This window comes from Canis lupus, chromosome 13 (genome assembly GCF_003254725.2).
Source record: "Canis lupus dingo isolate Sandy chromosome 13, ASM325472v2, whole genome shotgun sequence".
Classification (NCBI taxonomy): Eukaryota; Metazoa; Chordata; class Mammalia; order Carnivora; family Canidae; genus Canis; species Canis lupus.
The window spans coordinates 9656259-9681848 of record NC_064255.1 but is presented as its reverse complement, the minus strand read 5'-3'; the positions used below and the strand labels follow the sequence as shown (position 1 = coordinate 9681848).

The following is a 25590-nucleotide window of genomic DNA, read 5'->3' as shown; positions in this document are numbered from 1 at the left end:
TCTTTTTTTTGTTTTTGTTTTTAAAATGGGGGTCACTTCCTCTAGAAATCCTCTGATCTCCTCTGATGGGCATTTCTCCTGTTTTCCCATCACATCCCGTACTTCAATTATAATAGCATTTGTTACATTGTAGTAGACTTACCTGTTTGTATTGTGTAATCTTCTTGTGGATGTATTAATTTCCTGGGCTGTTCTAATAGAGTACCACAACTTGAGTGGCTTAAAACAACAGAAATTTACTATCTCACAGTTCCGGAGGCTGGAAGTCTAAAATCATGGTGTCAACAGGGCCATGCTCCCTATGAAACCTATAGAAGATATTCTTTCTTTGTCACCTCTAGCTTCTGGTGTTTGCCAGAAATCCTCAGAATTCCTCGGCTTGGAGATGTACCACTTCAGTCCCTTTTTCTGTCATCACATGATCATCTCTTCCCTGTGCATTTCTTTCCCCTTCCCATAAGGACACCAGTCATATTGCATTAAGGGCCCACCCTACCCTAGTACTGATACATCTAAACTAGTTATACCTGCAATGATTCTATTTCTAAATAAGTTCACATTTGAGATACTGGGATTTCACTGTATCTGGTTTTTCTTTGGGGAGTGGGCCTAATTCAATCCATAACTGTCGTCAAAGATTGTGTCTATTTCAACTTTCTAACTTTTGGATCCCTTAGCAATTATCCCATTGCCAAGCACATAGAACATGCTCAATAAAAAACTGATGAATAACTAAATGTATGAATAAGGGGATGAATTTGTACTAAGAAATCACTTCCCATTCTTGGATAAAAGAAACTCATGGAGAGACGGTAGAGGGTAAAGCAAAGGAACTCTAAGGCCCTCCCAACTCCACAGTTCTGATTGTTTAGTCACAACACTGATTTGACTTCAGTTATTAGAAAAGATCTGTGAATAGTTATCTGCCCATGGGTTACATTTCTGTAAACCCGAAACAGGATGTATGTAAATACAAAGAAATCTTAACATATTGAATTGTATGCCACTGTTTGGAGTTTTAGGGGATTTTAAAGGTCTTTGCCCTTCTATCTTGTTTTTACGTGATTTAGGAGAGAGATCAAAATTGGTTTGAGTTATAACACTGACATCTTCTGGTTAATTCTGGGTAGTGCAGAAAGGTTGAAGTACCAGAAGGAAATAAATGGTCATTCTGGAAATAAATGGTCATTCTGGGTTTAACTGTTGAACATTGGTAATAAGAAAGATATATATATATATATATGAAAATAACAGAAAGATATTCACAGATAGACAAATTCATTCATTTTATGAAGAGAGAGTGTGCATATAGCCTAATGGATATTTGGTGGAGTTGACCAGAATTGATTTTGGTCTTGAAGAAAGTAAGCAAGGTAAAACACAAATGAAGAGACCATTCAGGAAATGAGCATGAGGAAATAATTTTAGAGAAAAGTTGCAAGGAAAGACAGGTGTGCTGATGATATACAGGGATACTTAACAAACTTGACAATTTTGAGTCTCATTTTCTCAGTCTCTCAAGTTGATTGCATATTGCAAGTGACATTACCATATACACAACCCTTTTTAAAAAAATTAGGAACAGTAGTATCTCTGTAATAGTTCTTGAACAATCACCTAATTGAAAGTTTGGTCACATATAGTTACCGTAGCAGAAACACAAGCTTCTGAAAATCAGGTACCCTGCCTGGGGCGCCTGAGGGGCTCTGTCGGCTAAGTATTTGATTCTTGATTTTGAATCAGGTCATGATCTCATGGTTGTGGGATCAATTGAGCATTGGGCCCTGCACTGATAAACAAAATGTTTAAATATACACATATATTTTTTAAAAAGCAGATACCATGCCATATAAGCCTCCCTTTCACTGTGTCTAACTTAATACTTTGCACATGTAAGTGAAGAAAGTTAGTGTTGAATGAATGCATGGTGAATTAACAAATGAAGAGAGAATATTACCAAATGATTGAAGCAATGTTTTCTTTAGGTGCACTGGCCTCCTACATATTCAGCAAACGTAGTCTGAGCCTTGTTAGCCATCAGCTCATAACAAATGTAAACATTTGCTATACTTAAAATCTGTTTCATGGAGGCCTAGAGGAAGTAAAAATACAGAACTCACTTAACACAGGAGGAGCTCTGAACCTTTTTTTGTTTTTAGAAGGCTAGCATTGAAAAAAAAATTTTTTTAGGCTTGCATATTTTGGCTTGCAAAAGATATCTGCAAGAATCAAATTGTATTAAGGTTAAATTTAGTGGAGACAACCCCCCTGTGTATAACTGGAAGACTAAAGACCAAGAGGATGACAGACCCGGCATCTTACACGTGGCCTTAATACCTGAGAAAGTATTTTAAAGAAGATATGTATGTAAAGCAGCTTTGGAAATATCTTTTCCAAATATTAATGAAAATGTTAATGGAAATATCAATGTAGAAGAATTTCTATTTTATAATTATTATAATAAAGCATCTGCTTGTTCTCCAATGTGTTAAAAAACCAACTTTGGTGTTTGGGTCATTAATAAAACTTCTTTATGCATAATTGCTATAATTGTTTCTTCTTTTCCCTCACAATTTGAAGTGTTTTTCTTTTTCATAGTTGTAATGATTATTCACCTCAATTTTTCTTTTAGCATCTAACATAAAGTCTCATAGACAAGGTCATACAACATTAATGAAAAATATAGATCATTTGTTTATTACTCAGAATGCGTTAAGGCTATCATTCTGCATGCAATTCATTTAATAAGTGATGCAATAGTAGAAGAGTACAGGAAGGGGGTCAAGGCTGTGTCCAGCGAACAGAGAAAGAGCTAGCTGCCACCATGGCCATGCTCCACATGCCCACAGTGCAGGCCCTCCCTGGACAGATTATGCAGTGGCCTGAAATAACCCAAACTGCTGCAACAGGAATTCTCCACTTCCTGGGCTCTCTGGACGCATGAAGCTACACTCACTGCCAACCACCAGTTCCCATGTTTGGTAAAATGAGAAAGAAATTGTGCTTTGAAGGGAAGACAGTGCTGCAGTTACGGTCTTTTACAAATGCCAGCTGTGTTTTCGTTCAGTGCTCTGCAATCTGTGGCTAATTTTACATGTCAAATTGGGCTAAGGGATGCCCAGATAGTTGAAACACACACACACACACACACACACACACACACACACACACACATATTATTTCTGGGTATGTCTGTGAAGCTGTTTCCAGAAGAGATTAGCATTTGAATTGGTAGATAGAGTAAAGATAATCCCCATCAGTGTGGGTGGGCATCATGCCATCTAATGAGGACCTGAATAGAACAAAAAGGTGGTAGAAGGAAAATTTTCTGTTTAAGCTAGGAAGGATATCCATCTTCTGTCTTCCAACATTGATGCTCCTGGTTCTCAGACCTTTGGATTCAGATGGGTACTTCTACTATTGGCTCCCTTGGTTCTACTGACTGGACTGGAACTACCATATCAGCTTCCTTGGGCCTCTAGTTGGCAGGCAGCAGATTGTGGGACTTCTCAGCTTCCATAATCATGGGAGCCAATTTATATAATAAATTTCTTTGTATATATCTCCTATTAGTTCTGCTTCTCTGAAGAAACTAATACACAATTCTTTGCAAGCAGATAACTGAAGTGGGGAGGACATGGGCAGGAGCTACCTAAGAAGAAGATATGGGAGAAAATATAAACCTATTGGGGAGACCTTTATAATGTAGAGGTATCTCTTGCCATTTCTAGTGTCATAATTAGATATTCTATGCCAATATCTATATTAAGTGCTATGCATACACAGCCTTTAAATTACACAGTAACTCTAAGAAAGAGGTGTCACAATTTCTTTTTAACATATGAACATATGTTAACATATCAGTGTAAGTATGTTAATTGCCAAATGCTTTTGTTTGATTCTAAAGTCTATGGTTTTCTCTCTATAAAGGGGATCTCTGGAGCTCTGGCATGTTTCTCTTTCTCCACCAGACTATGTGCTCACTTAGGATGGGGCCCTCGTCTTTTTTGGTTATAGTCATATTCCAGTGCCTAAAACATTGCCTAGATGCTTAATTTTTTTTCACCATCTGATTGATAATGAGAATGAAATCATGAGCATTTCTCAGGAAATATATGTGTCTTTAGATTGAAAAGAATGATAATGAAAGCTATAAGAATTTGTGCTGGGTAATGTATGAATGCCTCTCCACATCCACTTGGCTCTTGGAGTTTGACTTTGAAGGCTTATATCCAGGAGGCTCCCTTACCATAGGGTTTTGAGTTGGTTTTAGCCAGTGGTCAGTACCAGTGAAAGATCAACAAGCTGATAGAAGGAGGGCCAAGTAATTATTCCACTGGATCTCCTTTTTTTTAATATGTTCAAATTATTATTTTTTTCCAAGAAACCCACTTTATTATTCTTTTTGTATATTTTTTAATTGGAGTTCGATTTGCCAACATATAGCATAACACCCAGTGCTCATCCCATCAAGTACTCCCCACTGGCTCCCTTCTTTGACATCATTTTCACTTGGCTGGATCTTTCCAACTGGGGTCACAACTTCTACAAGGAATCTACTATGTATGTCCCAAATTTCAATAACTGCTTCTTCTCCATGTCTCTTCAGACCTGGTGGTGGAAATAGCTTCACAATGTTGTCATTCCTTGTTTTTGTCTTTTATTATGCCCACTTATTTAGAAATAGTTCTTTTATCAAATTCTCTTCAATTCTACATGAGTGTGGCATCCATTTTATGCCAGGAACCTGAATTATCCAGTAATGTTCATCCATCCACTTGGCAAGTATTTATTAAATTCCAATTATATGCCTATTATATGTGGGTTCTTTTTGGAGAGTAGTGGCTCTCAAAAACCTGATTGATTCATTCTATTTAGATAATATTGTTTCCCTTTTACCAACATTGCATCATCCAGGTAAACAGATATGCATGGTTAAAGTGTTTCTTCATCTTCATTTTGTGTGTGTGTGTGTGTGTGTGTGTTGTTGTTGGGTTTGTTTTTCTTTTTTTATTCTGCTCAATGGATAATTTTTTTATAAGCTTTGTAACACTGGAGGGAAGACAAGCTTCTTCCCGTGAGAGCTGACTTTTTCATACTAACTCTTGGAAGTCTAGTACATATTTACAATACACCTTAATTGGACTAGTCCCATTTCAAGTGTTCAAAATGCATATTGACTAGTGGCTACCGAAGTGGATTGTGTAGTTCTACAGCCTTGATGGAACTCTCTCTGTCATCTGTTTTGTTCATATTCTGCCTTTATTATCTTTATCTGTTTATAGATTCCCTACTTCAGAGATCTCGTTACTCCAAAGGAATTAGCTATCTTGATGATTCCAAATATTATATCTTTATCTAGAATGTTTATGGGCACTATACACTCAATGTAACTTAAAGTCTTCCACTGTATCCAAGAAAGGGGCTTCCCCCTCACTTTATCATTTCTAGTAATGGCATACTAGTCACAAGGGGCTAAAAGTTAAGAATTTCCCCTTTTACCACCTATGCCTTCATAGTCAACCAATTGTTTCCAAATCTATGGCTACATTCCTAGAGTACAGCTCTCCTTACATTCCTATTTCAGATCCCTTGAAGATATTGCTGTTCAATTTACCTAAAGTGTAGTCCTTATCTTGTTATACATTCTTCAGAAATATTCTAAGGTTTCATATTTCCTACCAAATAAAATTAGAGATTTTTTTAGTTTGGAATTCAGACTGCTCTACAATATTATCTTTATATGTCTTATCTCTGAGTAGTTTCTTATACGTGACCTATATTCCAGGAAAACAAACAAAAAGAATCCCCAAACACACTTTGCAGGTTTTCCCCTTTTATGTCTCTCTTGTTTACTTCTCTACATAGAATATCTTCCTCCCTTACCACCTGGCTCAATCCTGCCCATGCTTCAAAGGTACTTATTATATGGATCATCCCTATATTCTTTCTCTTTTTTCTTAGAAAAAATTGAATAATATATTCTCTCCCTCCTTGGAATGCACAATTAACTTTCTTTGAAGGTTTCTTTGAGGGTTATCTTACATTTGGAAAGCCATGGAGATAAATAATATCACTCATACAGAGGGTTTTGGAAAGCAAAAGGATCCAAGTTATCATCTTGAGATAGAACATTTGAATATTAGGTGAATAATAGGAGTAAGTATTCTTAACTGTGGAATAACTGTCTTCCTTCCACTACCGTCTCCAAATCTAGGCAAACTTGGTATTCCCTTAATGTGTCCATTAGTTCAATTAAGTCAGACTTTGAATTTTTGTCTAAATAGACGCTAGGACAAGAATTTCTAATATAGAGGTGCCTGTGTGATTCAGTTGGTTAAGTGTCTGACTTTGGCTCAGATCATGATCTCAGGGTCCTGGGATCAAGCCCTGCATAGGCTTGCTTCTGGCTTCACACTCAGTGGGAGTCTGTCTGCCTCTCTCCTCCCTTTCCCTCTGCCCCTCCTCCCACTCATATTGTCTCTCTCTCCCTCGAATAAAAATAAAAACTTAAAAAAAATTCTAATACAACCTTACCTTGCCAAGGCAGATACATACAACTAGACAACTTGCTTTAAATACTTTGATTATTTCTGTTCACTTTTCCCATTTCAGTGAAATACATAGAGATCTAAAAAGACATTTACCCAAGTTTTGAAGTAATTTGTCCCAGTGATATGATATAAAAGGGTGTTTTCTCTTAAATGTGTCTGTATTTTTGGCTTTTTATTTATTTTTACAACAAGCCTTTATATATTTCTAATCATAAATATCAAGTTAAAAATGAAGAATAGATCATGAGATTTTCTTTTTGGCTGAGCTGCCTTTTATTCCCTATCCAAACCTTTGCCAAGTTGCATACCTCTTAAGATCAAGGTAACAAATAAGAGATAAAAATGGACGTCAGCCAAAGTACTTAGCAGCCTGTCAAAAAGCACTATACTTGCTTCTGATTAAAACCAAACCAAACCAAACCAGACTTTCTTGAAAACAGGTTTCTAAAGTAATACAAAAGTGATAGCAAATAATTCATTTTGAGGGCAATTGCTAAGAGCCTGGAGGAGTGACTCATACAATACAAAGAACTAGAAGTTTCAAGAGTGAGTTTGTAGACTTTGGGGGATACTTATAGAGGTTTCTATAGGGTGTCAGATGGGGAGTTTTTGTAAAGAAGGTCTAGAGCTCTACCCATTACTCCTAATAAGCATAGGGAAAGCCTAAGCTTAATAATGACAAAAGATGTCTCCTTAAAAATCACTGGAGTCCAAACTTGTATGTCTCTGTTTATGAAATTTATACTTCATCTACACCATTTATCTCCATGATAACACAAAAATTTGAGAATCTAAAGTTAGATTAGTAGTTGGTTTTACATTTATAAAAAAATGACTAATGAACATTCCACTTTATGTAAAGTACATGAGGATCATCTTACCTTTATATGTGGCAGGTGAGGTAGGAGGAAGATTACAAAAAGTCAAGTGGATATAACATTAGAGGAATAGAAGGAGGAGCAGGGATTCAGGGAGAAGATCTTGCAGCTATAATTTGATCATTGAGGGAAATTACCACTGCTTTCTGTCTCTGACAGAAGCAAGAATTTCAACAACCCCATACGCTAGGGATAAAGTGGAGTATATTAGGACACAAGTCTAATGACCTGTCACAAAGCAGCCACACTGTGCCTTGAGGGCTCACTGGATAGGTTTGTTGGTCAGGACAATCAAAAGCGCAGCAAAACAAACAAACAAACAAACAAACAAACAAACAAACAAACCTTTGGCTTTGGGGTTAGAAACTTCAGTTAATTCAGCTCTTCCACTTACTATAGCTGGGTGACATTAGAAAATTGTTGAACATCTATGGAATAATTTCCTTTCTCTCAAAGCAGAGAAGAATACTTTTGTTTTTGTGAGAGGTAAATGGGACAGAGGATTTATAGAACATGATCCATGTGGGTACATAATTACTTTGGCTAGATCCATAATTACATAATTACTTTGGTACATAATTTCTCTTTGGTAAGAGAAATCATGAGAAATCATAAGATTGAACATCTCCAGTACCTGCCACTTAGAATGTACCTGCAGCTGCCAAATCAATGAATGAATAAAGCAAGAGGGATCCTCAGGTCATGGAGAACGAGAGACTTGAAGATGCCTTCCCACAAAGCACCTTCTTGGAGACCATAGGTGAGGGGACACTTGAAGATGATAATATAGAATAAGAGGGAAAACAGGAAAATATGGGAAGTGGAAGGAGATAAGAAAATGTCAGAACGATGGATCCTGAATTTTTCCATGGTAGGAAAATTGTATTGGAGTGTAAGGTGCATCTCTGTGTGTGCACATGCATGTGCATTTTGGTTACATGAGTGCACATGAGAAGTTCAGTATACCACTACCTATTCAAGAGTCCTTCTCCTTCTTTTTACATCTATCTCCAATGTGTGCATACTTTGAGTGGAGAACATAAAATAAGCCATGGTTATCTCCTAGAATTGTAGAGCAAGACAAACCAAGTAGAATTAAAGTGAGTCTTTGGAGTTCTTCTTTCAAGAAAAATACATTTTTTAAACTCTTGATAATGACTATTGTTTTACTCTTTTTGCATTATGGTCTGTGTTTTCAAATAAACTTTTTAAAGGGTCTCTTATTTGCTATGTGAAGTATACCTTTAAGCTGATAAATTGAGTTTTTGCTATATTCCTGGCAAGTAATTCTGGCTATAAAAGAAAGTGTTTTTTTTTTTTTTAAGAGTAGACACTGAATCCACTGATAAATTAAAATATGTTATCAAAGGAAGAATGCACTCACTTTGGAACCAAAAAGCTCATGAAACACTTTTATAAATCAATTGTGTTGAATAAATGCTCCCTTTAAAAGTATGCACTGAATATTGGGGCACCTGGGTGGTTCAGTGGGTTGAGCATCTGATTCTTGACTTTGGCTTAGGTCATGATCTTGGGGTCATGAGGTTGAGCCCCATATGGGGTTTCATGGTTGGCAGGGAGTCTGCTTGAGATTCTCTCCCTCTGTCCCTCCCCCTGCTCATGCATGCCCTCTCTCAAATAAATAAATAATCTTTTTGAAAAATATGTACTACAGATGCACTGCTCCCCAACTGCTATGAGTTCTCAGCTGAGAGGAACCATATGACCAGGAAGTCACCCATGTGCATAGAGCCAATGGTAATGTGTTGATAGATATGAGTGTTTAGAAAGCTGGTCTCTTCTATGATCCATTTGTGTACCAAAGCCTTACTGCTGTGCATCAGGCCAAGACAGACTTTAGCTGAGATTACATCCCTGCTCTTTTCTTTCCCCTGTTTTATCCTGCTTCCCCCTCTCTTAAAGTTTGCACCTGGGGGTACACTTTCACAATATCTCTTTTACAAGAGTCCACATTTCAGGCTTTGCTTTTAAAGAACCCAAATTAAGTCAGTCATTGTAAGGACTTTGGCTTTTGGTCTGTGAGTGAAATGGGAGTTACTACAGGGTTTGTGACATGACATTGTCTGGCTTATATTTGAAATTACTCTTACACTTGCATTGAGAAGAGACTCAGAGAGAAAAGGGCTGAGAGCAGAGAATAGAAGATGAAGAGACTATCACAGTAATTCAAGTAAGAGAGAATGGTGGTGAGAAGTGATTGATTTCTGGAGATATCCTGAAGTAATACACAAGACATCTTGTCAGATCATTTACAATATTGACATTAATTGTAAAGCGTAACTGTGCACTCAGAGAGCTGGTTGATTAAGTGGTCTGTTACCTGAAAAGCAGTCTTTGTACTTCATTCTCCATAGAAACAGGACTTAAATGGCCATCTGTTTGATTCTGATTCATTGTTTCTTCACTATGAAGCTATGACAATTTTATTTTATTTTAAAGATTTTATTTATTTATTCATGAGGGACATAGAGAGAAAGGCAGAGACATAGGCAGAGGGAGAAGCAGGCTCCCTGAGAGCAGCCTAATGTGGAACTCAATCCCAGGACCCCAGGATCACGACCTGAACCAAAGGCAGATGCTCAAGCACTGAGCCACCCAAGCATCCCATGAAGCTACGACAATTTTTAAAGGAGTTATAGCAAGATCAGTTTAATTCTGTTGAGATCAGCTGCAAAATACTGGTAAATATTAAAAACCTATGCTCAAAAATCTAAAGATCTAAGTACAGTTCACTAAAAGGAAACATTGGGTCAAACATCTTGCTAAAGAATCTATCTAAACCACTGATGTTTTCTACACTTGTTTTGGAAATGGATCTGTACCTTAGTGGCCATTTTACCTTCCATATGCTTTCTCCCCCAAATACATCTTCAGAGATCTTCTACATTTGTCTAGATCCCACGGCTTCTAATATAAATCAAGTTTGACATGAAGAAGCTTGAGTCTGATAATCACCAGATTACAGACTATTAGCAGAGCTGTGAAGGTAGAATTCTATCAAAGAGAACATTAGTAAACCAAGTGTTTAATTTTGTGCACTCTGTAAAGAAGGAAGTTAGACATGAATCCTACTTGAATATACAGACATTAAACTATTCTTTCAAGGCCCGAAGTAGATGGCAAATCACTTACTGAGCAGTAAGTAGTAGCTGTCTCATTCTGAGTTTGACTTCTTCCCCTACTCCCCATTCAACTCTCCACTACCCCCACTGAATGTGGAAAGGATGAATTTGTATCCTCCTAATATCAGATCTCCATCTGTCTGCTAAAGGCAGCAAATTACAGGGAATTATGTCAAAGAGTATCACATGAGGAAAAGGCATGAGTATTTTTCTTGCTCACCTGTTTCCAGGTAAGTTGAGAAGATGAAACCTTTGTAATTGAACCTTCAAAAGCTTTTATTGCCTTAGGATTCTATTCCTCCTCCTACTTTGCAACCTCTCTTACAAAAAAAAAAAAAAAAAAAAGCGAAATAAGTTCTAAAAAAAGAATCCCATATCATCACATTTACCTTTTGCTATTTTCACAGGGTTAATGCATTGAATTTCAGGAATTGAATTGTCACAGCTATGTCAACGAAGTGTATTTACTATTCAAATAATAAATTGTATTGTATATCCTCATAATTCTACCGAGATCTCTGAATGAATTGTTAATCACATATAAAAATTCAGTGAATGCCGTGGTTTCAAATTAGATCTATTTTGTTTATTATGTGCCTATAGAAGAGTCACCACTTTAGGACTCACAAGTAGGCACTTAATACAATTTTTTTATTGGCAATACATATTTTGAGGAAGCTTTAGATCACTCTTCTAACAGTTTTCTCTTTTACCTTCTAACTTGACCACTTCTTGAGAAAAATCTTAAAACTGTCTCTCATTTCTTTTCTTTTCCTTTTTAGAGAGAGAGAGAGAGAGAGAGAGAATGCAAGAGCACAAGCAGGATTTGGGAGGAGCAGAGGGAGAGAGAGAGAGAGAATTTCAAGCAGGCTTCATGCTCAGTGTGGAGCCCATCTTGGGACTTGATCTCATGACCCGAGATCATAACCTGAGCCAGAATCAAGAGTTGACTACTCAGCCAACTGAGCCACCCAGACACCCCCGTATCTCATTTCAAAGCTTAGCTTCTTCTTTTAGTAATGTCATACTTAATATATGATGTGGTGTCTACTTTGGGGATACACAGAATAATACAATCTCTACAGACACAAGAGCAGAGTTTATGGTTAATGTCCTTAATGTAAGAAATTAAATCCTGAAGTTACCAAATTCTATTAGAGTCTACATCTATACAGTTCCCCTGGAAATGTATAATCTTGATCCCTTCAGACTCCTGTCTCCCTTACGATGACTCCTTATTTCCTTATTTTTTTGGCATATGCCTATGCTAGAGTATAACTAGGCTGTCTCCTGCACTTCTGTGATTCTTGCCTTAACAAGTTGCCCTGAATGTTAAATTCCTTTTAGCCACTGCTTTCCCAATGAAAGGTAAAAATATCACAAAACTTTCTCTGAACAGTGTAGTAGAGAAGACAGGTGGCTGAAAGAATTATAGGAGTCAGACTACAGTAAATTCTCTACTTGAATAGAAACAAAGAACTTGTGAGATTTCAATGAGAACAATTCATTTTGATCAAGAGAATTGTAAAAACAATGCAGAAAACATTTCAATTGCCCAAAGAGAAAGAAGGAGGATTTCAGTATGCAGATAAGTGAAGAAGGACATTGTCAGGGAGAAGACGTCCTCAGCAAAGATCAGAAGAGCCATTATTCTTGATGCCTTGGGGAGGAGGCAGAAGAGGAAACTAGGGAGCCGTGGTGTCTGGACTATGAAAGACTTTAAATGGCAGGTGTCGGAGTCTGGACAGAAGTCTGGAAAATTCTTAGCCATCAGCTCTTCATATTGCTTCTGCTCCATTCTCTCTCCCTCTTCTCTTTTTGGTACTTATATTACACATCTATCATACTTTTCACCTAATCTCAAATCTCTCCTGTTCTTTGTTTTTGTATGCTCTATTTTGTAACTCTCCACTTATATCTTTATTATTTCCTTCTGCTAGATTTGAATTTAATCTGTGGTGCTTTTTCTAGTTCCTTAAGGTTAGGTTTTGATTGATAAAATTACTTCTCAGTTTGATAACATTTTAAATTTCTAATGGAAAACCATCAATGGCAGAAGTAGATACATGAGCATACACACACACACACACACACACACATACATGCATGCACATGCACATGTACACAGGGTTAGGGTAGCTCATAAAAATAAAGAGTTAAAAGAGAATTTCACATAAAGCCATTAAAATGTGTATATTTATATTAATATATTAATTTATTAAATGTAAACTTTTATAACAAATATTTTAATAGTCTAATTTTCACTGATGTCCCTCTTCCTTTATAATCCTCAAAAGATACTTTTTCTTTTTAAAGACCTAGTAATTTGCTAAACACTAGATAATATTAATAAGGACAATAAAAGCAAGAGAACAAAATTTGTTATATATCCTCTATATGAGCTCTATTTTGTATCCTTATCTGCATACTCATCCTAAAAGCCAAAACTTAAATAAGATTATTAATAAACAGAGTAAGATTAAATCATATTAAAAATAAGATTTGTAAATAGTGGGGAGGCCTGGGTGGCTCAGCGGTTAGGCACCTGCCTTCAGCTCAAGGCATAATCCTGAAGTCCTGGGATTGAGTCCCACATCAGGGCTCCCTGCATGGAACCTGCTCTCCCTCTGTCTATGTCTCTGCCTCTCTCACTCTGTGTGTGTGTCTCTCAATAAGTAAGCAAAATCTTTAACAAAAGATTTGGAAATAGTGATGTTTAAAGGCTTGGTTATGTCAATATATCATATAGTAAAGTTGGTGAGAAAATAAATATGATGTTGAGAGAAATGCTAATAACTCAGAAAAGACCGAAGATAAATTAAAACCTATGCCCAAACAAGGACAAAATTTTCTTTTTTTTTTTTTTTAAAGATTTGTTTATTTATGATAGACATAGAGAGAGAGAGAGGCAGAGACACAGGAGGAGGGAGAAGCAGGCTTCATGCCGGGAGCCTGACGCGGGACTCAATCCCAGGACTCCAGAATCACGCCCTGGGCCAAAGGCAGGCGCTAAACTGCTGAGCCACCCAGGGATCCCCAAGGACAAGATTTTCAATGAAGTTGAACTTGAATTGGATATGCAAACCTGAGTGCTTTAGTCAAACATATAAATTACAATAATATTTCCTTATTTTTTATTTTTGTTTCTAACCGAAGGCAAAGTTGCAGTAATTTATGAACATAAGCCTTATATATTTTAAATAATTTCAGATGTATCAGATGGTTGTCTCTGTTAGTCAGGTAGACTAACTGCTATAATAATAACAAATTGTCAAAGGCTTAACACCATAAATATTGAATACTTATTGAGCACAATGAATGTTATTGAAAGGAATATGGGTAGGTTCTGCTCCATGCAATCATTCAGAAATCCAGTCCCTTTCCATTTTGCTCATCCTCTTCTCTCCAGAAATTCCTCTTTACTTAGGCCATAAGTGGAAAAAAACAATGAAAATCATATATAGGAGGTTTCTATGAACCAATCCTAGAAGTGGCAACATCATTGACCTCTCACTGTATTGGCCAAAATTTGGTCAAACTGTCATACTGTTTAATAATAAGAAACATTGAGAAGAAAAAGGTTGTTTGGAAGAAGATGAGGAAAAAACAAAAACAAAAAACCATTGGTGATTACTAATACCATTTGTCCCAGTGGTTAAAAGATACTTCAAATATTTAGGAGAGTTGGACTAGCTTCCACTGCTCTATATGTAAGCTAGTAGTTGAAAGCTGCTGTCAGGTAAACACTTTCAGTTATAGGAACAACAGCAGTTTTAAATTTAAAATGAACCTAAAATATTGGAACACAGTATCTAATAGGAAATTTGACATAATCACAGCAGAATGAGGAATTACTACTATTGACTCAAGAGCAAAATAATTTGCACAATGTTTGTGGATATATTCAAAGGATGGTTGCCAAAAGAAACTATGATATTAATATTATTCATTTCATAGTTTAAGTACTATTATATTGAATTTGTTTTTTGTGTTAGTATAGAAAATAAATAAGTAATTACATTAGTTTCCATCAGCTTTTCACTTAAATGGAAAACTATATAGCTTATTAAATTATAAAAGAAAAGAGAGTACAACTATACTCACTTGAGTGTTTAAAACCCTATGTTGAAGGGAGAAGAAATGTGTGGGAAATATCAGAAAGGGAGACAGAACGTAAAGACTGCTAACTCTGGGAAACGAACTAGGGGTGGTAGAAGGGGAGGAGGGCGGGGGGTGGGAGTGAATGGGTGACGGGCACTGGGGGTTATTCTGTATGCTAGTAAATTGAACACCAATAAAAAATAAATTAAAAAAAAAAAGAATCTGATACCAACTTTGTAATGAAAAAAAAAAAAACCCTATGTTGTTATGTTGCAGAGAAATGTTAATGAGATCAATACAGATGCACATCTTAATTTTTATACTTTATTTTTTAGTGTATCTACATATTTTATTTTTAATGCCTTTAATTTTTGAATAGGTAATACACATGGTTCAAAACACATTCTTTTAAAAAAATTAAAAGAAGATAATATACAGTAAAAAGTCTTGATAATATCTTGTCTGTTAATCACCTTGTTCCAAACTCTAACCCAAACCCATAAACACTTTCTTAAAGTTTCTTATCAATCTTTTCATAGATTCTCTTTGCAAATATAAGCATATATGCTTAATTTTTCACCTTTTTCTCATATGTGATTTTGTATAAAAAGCATTCTATTCTGCACTTGTTTGTTTTCATTGAACAACATATCTTGGCAATTTTTCTACATCAGTGTGAAGAGTACTTCCTAATTTTTTTCTTAAATGCTTACAGGAAATAGTTAATTAACAAGCAAGAGAAGCACATTCAAAATATTGGTTTATTTTGATGACAAATGGTTGCTCTTTAAAGACCAATGGAGGTAGGGCAAACCCATTTAGGTGAAAGGTTATTTCAAATACTCAATGGTTCACACAAAGTTTCAAAAAATGGTATTTTGAATGGTATACAGCTAAGTGTCTGTATCTACCAACAGCAATACAATGTCTTATTTATGATGACTTGCAATAAACAAATGGTTAAAAAGGGAAAACTATATCTTAATTTTGTCTAAGTTGACTCTGTTGACAATCCAGTAATATTTTCCTCCTAATACAATATTCCCTCTCTATATGACTCTTTCTGGGAGCCAGACAGTTTAGGTAATGAAGGTATTAGTTAGAGAGGAACTGCTTGCAGTTTAAACAAACAATAACTTTTGCTTCTCTCTTAGTAGGGCTAATAGTTGTATCTAAAAAAAAAGTGCAACTCTTAAGGATACCATTTCTGGTTTCTTTATTATCTGTAACTTTTGGAAACTAATCCCATAAGACTACAAAATTAACAAATGTCTTGAGATCTATCCATGAAACAATCACCTCTTATTTCAACCTCTCATTTATTAGTGTACAACTCAATCTTAAAAAAATAAAACAAACAAAAAACCTGGCTTGGACTCCAAAGAATTTTCTACTGGTCTTTTAAAAAGGGAACTATTTCTTTTAACTTTATGCTTTCCCCATTCCCCAATTTCAAAACTTATCATTTAATTGTACTGGTCATAGAAATTTCCAAGATGAAATTTTACATCCTGCTCCCATAGTTTCTGGTTATCAGAATTCCTTTATTGAAGGTGTTCAGGCTGCTGGTGTTGGTGTATCCCCATTCAATATTCTTTATGCTCATCTTTGCTTCTGGAGGTGTTTCCTGTACTTTATTATCTTCAGCTCCATTAATAGCTGCTGCTACAGAGAGGATTTTTGGAGCAAGACTTGGAACAATTTCCTTAGGCTTACTTGATCCAAGCTTGATGGAAATCTTTGTTTTCTGACTATGGTAAATACAGACTTGCAGACCTTTGTTAAGCTTTGTGGACATCACAGCCTCTTTGCATGGTAATTGGAAATTTCCCCTCCATTACTCTAGTGGCTCTAGACTCCTTTCTGGCTACCCATCCACCATTTTCCCTGCAGTGGCCTCTCCTGCAGCCGTACCAATAACATAACCTCTTTTTATTTTTTTTTGGTAGTATATTCTACGAAGATACCAATCCCCTTTTGATAAGACATTTGAGTGTTTTTATTTTTTTAAATTATAAACTATATAATTTTATACTGATACAAATATATCTATATGATAATTCCCTCAAAGTGGGATTGCTAGTCCCATACTATAAATTACTATATTTGTAATTTTGATGGTATCAGTTCTCCTCCATGGGCAATCCAACTGGCAGTACATGAAAGTACCGTGAATATAAGATTTTCAAGTATAATTTTTCTAGTTCTTCTATTAGCATGTCCTAAAAACTTTTTTTATTATAATAAGGACTCATTAGTCTGCTTTGCATCCCTGATAATCAGGCTTTGGTTCCTAATTTATTTTCCAGTAAAATGGAATAGGATTCTACAAAAAGTAGATGATACACTATTTTGGGACATAAAAAAATTTAAGATGGTCTGGAATATCTGGTTACAGGAAAACAAAGATTAAATTTTGGGGTTCTGTTAGCAGAATCAGCTTAAATGAATTCTTACTTGCCAAGTTATGATAATTGGATTATCAGAAAAAGAAAATATTACAGTTATTTAAAGCAAAGCAAGTCTATGGAAGACATGAACCAATCATAATAATTTAAAAAATCAGAATTTTCATTCTTTTCAATAGTGAGTATCGATTGTCTTTGGCTTGAATTTATTCAGATGAAAACAGAATATATTTATTTGTGTATTTATTTTCTTTCTTTTTTTTTGATTTTTTTGTATTTATTTTCCTGATGGAGAGAAGCCTGTCAATGCTGCCACAGTAAGTCACTATTAATAAAGATTTTAAAGAAGTTATTTCTACAATTTGAAATACCCCTACCTGAATGACAAGGGTAGGCATGCCCTTTGTAACTAAGTCTGTGAGACTTTACAAATTTTATAAATTTGTCCATATCAGCTGAGAATTAGCAGAGGGTAGTAAGACATCAAAAGAGATTTTAAAAATATTAAACAGCTTGATATTTCTGATAAATCAAAAGAAAAAAAAAAAACAAAAAACCAGACTCAATGACTAGATATTTTGCCATAATTTTCCTAAGTAGGAGAAAAAAAAAATCCAAATAAATATTGAACTCTTATTCTAAAAATATCTATGAGGCTTTCTGCTAAAATTCAGTGTTTGTCACTTATAAATGGAAGATCTATTAGAAATTAACTTGATAAATTATGACAAAACATTAAGGAAGTAAGTAAAGACATTCTATGCACACATGAGAAGTTCCCAACTGCCTAACCAAATAAGGTATGCCACAATCTATAGCCAGAATACTGTGTCCTCAACAATATTCATTGGAGAAAGATGTTCCTTTAAAGAAGGGACAACAGAAGGAATGATAGCTACTCCTCACTATCATTGTAGTGCCAGATTCCTTTCTTTTTTTTTTTTTAAAAAAAGAGATTTTATTCATTTCCTTTATTTGAGAGAGAAAGAGAGAGAGAGAGAGAACATACAAGCAAGTGACACAAGGGGCAAAGGGAGAAGGAGAGGGAAAGGGAGAGGGAGAGAATCTCAAGCAGATTCTGCATCCATGAGCATGCTCAATCTCACCACATGAGATCACAACTCCAGCCAAAACCAAGAGTTGGTCACTCAATTTACTGAGCCATCTAGGCACCCCTGCAGTGTCAAATTCTAAGCCTGGATTGATATATCTCATTGTAAAAAGACAATTACCCATACAGTGTAACAATATAATGGCGAGCAGTTTGAGGGTTTTTTTTTCTAGTTTTTTTACCTTCAGTGTTACATACATATAGACAAGCATGCAAATCATGAATGCACACAAAGTATCACAAAGTGAACGTACTACTTTAGCCACATCCCAGGTCAAAAAGTAGAGTATCATCAGCTGCCCCAAAAGCCCACTTGCCATAGATTATCAGTTTTGTTAAAGAATATTGAAAGATAGCATATATATAGAAAAGCATACAAATCACATGTACAACTCTCTGAATTTTCACAAAGTGGAAACACTAATGTAATCAGCGTCCAGGTAAGATAGTAGAATAGAATGAAACAAAAACAAAACATTTCCAACATTTTCTTTTTTTTTTTAAAGATTTATTTATTTATTCATGATAGACAGAGAGAGAGAGAGAGAGAGAGGCAGAGACATAGGCAGAGGGAGAAGCAGGCTCCATGCTGGGAGCCCGATGCAGGACTCGATCCCGAGACTCCAGGATCACACCCTGGACCAAAGGCAGGTGCCAAACCGCTGAGCCACCCAGGGATCCCATTTCCAACATTTTCAAAGTCTCCACCATTATAACTTGTAACATCTCTTTCTGGACTTCGTGTACATGGAATCACAACAGCAAGCATTTCTTTATGTCTACCTTCTTTGCTTCAATATTATGTTTTTAATATCCATGTTTTTGCATATAGCTATAATTTATTTTCATTGCTGTATAGTATGCACTTTAGAAAGAATCTGCAATTTACTTATCCTTTTTGTCATTGATGGGCATTAGGATTATTTCCCATTTGAACTATGATGAATAATACTGCTCTGGGTATTCTTTCTGGTAAGTGTTTTTGACAGCCCTATAATTAGCCCTCCAGAGTGCTCATTGATGCTTACTCTGTTAGGAGATTGCAGCTTTAGAAGTCAGATTGGATGCAGTAGTAACCTCTCCTCTACCAAAACAAACCAAATGAACAATTTAAGAGAAGAATAATTGAATATATATAGTCACTAAAACCATGCTGTTGGCCAATAATTGCTTTGGTTGCCATTTTCCCTTCTCCATTGCTTCATTATCCCTTTTGGAATGTTTGGGATGGTAATCAGCTTTAATTTCTGAGATTAAAGAACTTTAGGAATTCACAACAAATGGATGTGGCTATATCAGAGGAATATAGGCATTAGGCATTTTCAATATAAAGGTCTTTTTTTTTTATCCTAATGGCTTATCATTGTGGTGGTGATTTAAACATCTCTACATGCTAGATCTATGCTTAGATTAATTTCAAAGAGGCAGTCCCTTAAGCCATTCTCTTTTACATGGGAGGGCATGTGTGATAATTAGAAACTCTGGATATATAGCACCTAAACTCTACTGAGAAAAGTATTAGCCATACCTTCTTGTTTAAAAAAATGGCTGATATCTATACAATTTGGCTTAAAAACACAGCCAACATCTTAGGTCACATTCTAAAACATGGTGATTTTAAGAATGATGATTTTACAAATTCACATAATTTTTTTCTAGCTAATTAAGACTAGAGAATGTGCTTTCATAGATAATGCTGAAGATACTATCCAGGTAAACAAAACTCAGCAATTTTAAGTATTCATGGTACCAAAATAATAGTTAAAATAATGATCTTCTAATGGTTTTAAAGATCTATTTAATCTATACCACCAAGAAATTTAGAAAGATTTACATCAAATTAAGCAAAGTGGTTCCAGGAAAGGTATTACAATGTGAAAGCAGAATTAAAAAATATTTTAGGCTTTTATTTCTTAGATTGATCGTTGTTACAAATGTGAGTGGCAACCAGGCATTAAAGGACAGGAATGATACCTTACTGTGTTTTGCTGAACTGTTTCCTGATCATCCTCTTTCTCCACCAGATAGTGGAGGAGAGGAATCTTTTCCTATGTTATTCACCCTTGTTTCCTTTGCATCTAGTACTGTGAGGTGAAGCATAAAAATGATGCTTCATAAATATTTATTAAAAAAAGAAAAAATGGAGAGAAAATAATAAGTATAGTTTGGGACACGGTTTATGATGTCTAGGAAAATGGCAAGTTTGGAGCTAGTACTCGTAGTTAATATTATTTAAGTCCTTACTATGTGCTGGACACTATACTAAGAGTTTTATAGGGTATTAACTCAATCCTCAAAAATAAAACGAAACAAAACATTAGGTGAATATTAGTATTATATCTAGTTTTTTTTATATCTAGTTTTTAAGATGAGGAAATCAAAGTAACAAGAAGTTAGTTAACTTGCCTGAGTTCATAGCTGAAGTAGAAGAGGTGGATTCTGATTCAGTTGATCTGGTTTCAGAGCTCATATAGAGTCATTATTCCTTGCTACCTCCCTTGGCTAAGGTGGGACACAGAAGCTTGAGATATGTATATAAAAGACTTGAAAGTTGTATTTCAAAGAGAATTGAAATAAAGAAAATTATTTACCTGGACTGAGATGACTCTAGAAAAGCTGTTCCAACTGTTATTAGGAAGCTTCGCAAGACAACTATATACACCAGAAACCAGCATCCAGCTGTCAGATATGCAAGTTAAAATTCTAGATCTAATCATGTTGCTGTTCATTTAGCTTAGGGAAGTTGACTCACTAATTCGTAAAGACTAAACTGTCAAAATCAGAATGCGAAATGACTCATTTGAAATGAGAAAGTTAATTGGAGATGGGATAACCATTCACACCAGGTTCCTAGTGAGAATAAAATAAGAACAACAACAACAAAAAGAATAAAATAAGAACAAAGAAGTTAAAATACTTTGAAGCTGAAAGGCACTAGGATCTTCTATGTTACCTTTCAATAGGGTATACCTGCCAGATAGACCTGACAGAGCCCCGGCTCCCTTGATCTATGAAGTGGGTGTGGCCAGTTTCTGCATCCGTCACCCTTTTCCATACTTGCTATGCTGTCTGATTTAAGTCCTTTTGGTTAAGTCTTTCTGTTTGTTTGTTTTTTTAATTCCATCTGGTTTGAGTCCTTCATTCTTTAGACTTCAGTCAAGATTTGCTAACATGATTCAGTATTTGTTCATAGCAGACGTGTTCATTTCTGGTTAAGTATGAAAAGGCAATACTGATTTTTCCACGTTATTTCCCTCTTCCTACTTCCCCTTTCCTATACAGTTCACTGACTTTCATCTGCTTCTTTTTAGTCACAGTACAGGAAATGGTATAGAAAACATGCCGTCTCTACTCCAGAGATTAAAACCCTCACTGTCCCTTTGTTCCCACCCCTTTCTTTACTTTCAGGACCCAGGCCATTTTCTGTGGTTCTTTCTTCTGCAGTCTTACCCTCAACCTCACTGACTCATAAACATGATCAAGTTTCTATCACTTAAAGAAAGAAGGAAGGAAGGAAAGCAAGCAAGCAAGCAGGTCTCAATTCCAAATTCCCTTGAAAAAAGAGCAGCGAGCTCTCCTTCAATACTATGTCCTCTTTAAATACTGCTCTGCTTCCTCTATCCACTGTCAGCCTCCTTGACTGATTGTACTCACTATCTCCACCTCCTTATTTCTGTGACTTGCCAATTCACAGCAATTTGGCTTTGGCACCCACTGCTTCAATATAAATATACTTTGGCACATATCCCCAGTGGCATTCCACTTGTCAAATTCAGTGACCTTTTTTTATAGTACATCTTACTTGACCTCATCAGCATTTGGCACTCATGAGCACTTCCTTTGTGAAGCTCTCATCTCTTTCCCTTTAGGATACCATTTCTCCTATCTTTCTTTCTATATTTTCTTCCTAGTTTATTTTGTATGTTCCCTTTCCTTTATCTCCTCCTCAAATATATGTGTTCCCCATGGTTCCATCATTGGCCCTTTGCTATTCATTATCTATATGTTATATGTCCACTATTATTTCCATTTTTATGGCTTCAACTGCCAATCATATCTCTAATGCAGATCCTCTTTTAGGTTCCAAATACATGTGTTCAACTGTATGGTAGACATCTCAAAAAATATCTCGAAATCAGCTTTTCAAAGCTGGATTCAATATTTCCTCAAGTATTCAATATTCCTCTTTCTCTTCTTGGTTCATGATGCCATTTGTCCAACTGAACCAGGAACCTATAAATCATTCCAAACTTTTCTTCTATCTCCCCACTCATTAAATTAAAGACAATAGCCAATCCTATTAATTCTATTGCTATACTTCTTTGGTAGTTTTGCCACTCTCTCTATTAGTCATGAGCAGAGAGGAAGTCTTCTAAATTTTTGTTTTTGTCTTAGATCCTTTCAATGTTATAAAAATCTCATAAAAGAAGTTTTAGTTATTTAATAGCGTGTTTTGCTCATGGATTTTGTCTATTGACATAAAACTTCTCCCCTATATTTTTTTTGTTGGGAATGAGTATACTTCCTCTTAGATACTCTAGAGAAAATGCTAAATAGAACCAGACAGAACTCACTATAGTCATTTCTTATTAACAAATACATTTAAGTAAGTACTTAAATATGGTTGCCAGATAAAAATACTATACATCTAGATAAATGACTTTCAGATAAACAAAAAATGTTTTATTATAAGTATGTCCCATGCAATATTGGGACATACTTATACTAAAAACCTCACTGCTGATCTGAGATTCAAATTTAACTAGGCATTAGCTTAATCTGACATCCCTAGTTTTAAGTTCTTTTTTCTCCAAATCTGTACCCTATCGGATGCAGGGGAAACAAAGAAACTCTGGGGACCTATAGAGCCACTAGGTAGTCATTATTGTCGCAACCAAAAAATTACTGAGACTATCTCCAATTTCCACTATTTTGGGATTTATATCACTTACCCTGGGGCCTGTGAAACACCCAGCCATTATTATGACCATATCACATTTCCTCTTTCCACTGAGGTCACTTACCAGACCTTGCGCTGGCCTTAGAATGTGTCCAGATCAAGACACTAAAGCCTAACTACTTCTCATGCCAAAAATTTGTCATCTTGCAGAGTTAACCCCTACCTCTCAAGATCTAGGTTTCATTAGGTATCCTCCCACACATACTTTTCTTTTTCGTCCACTGGATCCTAGTTCCTCTTCTCCTTAGTCCTAATTATATTTACAAACAATAAGAATTTGGGTTGTTCCCATGAACCAGACAACTCCTCAAGAAATTTGCTTAAATGTTCTTTGCCTGCAAGCCTCTTTATACAATTACCTGGTGGACAGCATACTGAGGTAATTCTAGTCAGAAATCAAAGGACATGCTTGTCATAATCCATCCTAAGGAGCTGTTACATGAGTCATTATATATATTTCAGTCACCACAAATCCTTCCATATTCATATTCTAGGACATTAGGCAGACCTTCATGGAAACACCAAATTAGTTGGCTTTGAGGCTACATGCAGAATTCTTCCCCAAAGGCCACCTGAGTTCTCCCATGGGTGCAGAATTTTGCTTTCTGAGACTTCTATACTTGCGTTGTCTCTAGGAACCATTCAAGCCACCACCCAAAATTCTTTCCCCCTATCTTTGGAAGAGATCTCCCTCTACATTTTCCCAAATTTGGGTGCTAGTAGATATAAGTTTTGTTGCCAGCCTTTTGTTGCCAGAATGAAATACATATTTGATTTGGTCTTGACCAATAGAACTAGACTAAAGTTTATAACTAGTCTCAAAATATTCTCTATCCTCCAGCAATGTTTTTTTTTTCCTTCTAGAAAGAATCCATATTTCTAATAAAAGTAGGCATATTTATGGAGCCAGGATTAAAAACAACTTTGGAGTCATAACTCTGTTAAGTTTTTTTTAAACTTCTTCATTGACATAGTAGTGCCTAAGTCTGGTTCTTCAGCTGGACCGGCTAGTCCAAAAATCAGTTCTCTCAAAAATTACAATTCCAGTTTAAGTAGTTTTCACATTGCTCTCATAACTATCATTCTGAGAGCTATCATGATCAATTCTGAGTCCACTGTTGCCACTAGTCAAAAATCTGCACCATCCTGTTGAAAATGCATTGTGGAGTCAGATATAATATACTATTGTTAATCTATAGTAAACTAGGTTGTGTGCAGTAGAGCTCAAATTCTGAAAAATTCCCTACTTACTCCTCCCACCAAAAAAAAACTGAGCTTGAAAGTTGTGACCTTTAAGAGAATTATAGCCCAATATTTATTTATGTATCTCAAACATTTACAGAATTTTAAGCCAGTGATTCATTAAAATGAATTAAAATAATTGGTTATTTCCTTCTTTTTTACAATCCTTAGATACCTTATTACTCTACCTTTTCTGAAGAATTTTCTCTTCTTGAATCATGGTCTCATATCTCCACTTGTCCTGCTTCTGACACCTTCTTGCCAATTATAATGGAGGGTCAGAGATGAAAGCTTAACTTACATACCCTCTCTTATTTCCTTATTCTCAGAATTTCCACCTTGACCTATATTTCCTTTTTTCCATCTTGGGAAATATTTCTCAGTTTCTTGGATCATGAAAAAATAAAAATGGTATAAATTTGTGGACAAAGTAAAGTTTAGAAAAGACTGAGGTAAATAAGTTGGAAGATGCAACATATAAGAGAAAAAATGGGTTAAAAATTCTCTAAATAATTGCTACTATTAATGTATTGATGAAAGGGCATAAAAGATGATTCAATCAATTCATTCGTAATATTTCAGAATAATTTTGAAAACTAAAATAATGTAATAAAATGAACATCAGACATTGATCCATTTTGATTTCTCATTGAATAGGATTTAATGAAGACTGAAGAAAATCTCAGAAAATTCTAGATACTTGAATCAGAATGTTGAAATAGGCAAGTCCTCATGATACTAACTCACTATAAAACATTAGATGTAAAATGATAAGTGCCCACTCTGTGCCAGACACTTAACAACTACTGATTATATCAGTTAATACAGTAATTCTGTTAAGGTGAGTATTATTGTCCTCATTTTTCAAATAAGGAAAGAGAAACTCAAGTTACTTATCTAAGATCATACAAGGACAAGTTGGCTGGGCTATTAAAGCTAGGGTTGCTTGACACCAAAGCTCTTTTTTCATTCTTCTTTACCCTGTTCTTTCTAGACTATCTCTGTCATGGTGTAGAGGAGGACATAAGCCCAAATTACTTATTATAACTAGATTCCATGGGGCACTTGGGTGGCTAAGTCGTTGAGTGCTGCTTTGGCTCAGGTTGTGATCCCAGGGTCCTGAGATGGAGTCCTGCCATCCAGCTCCCGATAGGAGGCCTGCTTCTCTCTCTGCCTATGTCTCTACCTCTCTA

General features: G+C 35.6%; 1 long non-coding RNA gene across 1 annotated transcript in view; it reads right to left on the bottom strand.

Moving 5' to 3' along the window:
- Positions 1–24660, bottom strand: part of LOC125752416 (uncharacterized) — a 60648-nt gene extending 35988 nt beyond the window's left edge. The window contains exon 1 of the long non-coding RNA XR_007401903.1: positions 24586–24660. This is a non-coding gene — a long non-coding RNA (uncharacterized LOC125752416). The remainder of the gene's footprint in view (positions 1–24585) is intronic.
- Between the last annotated feature and the right edge of the window lie 930 nt (positions 24661–25590).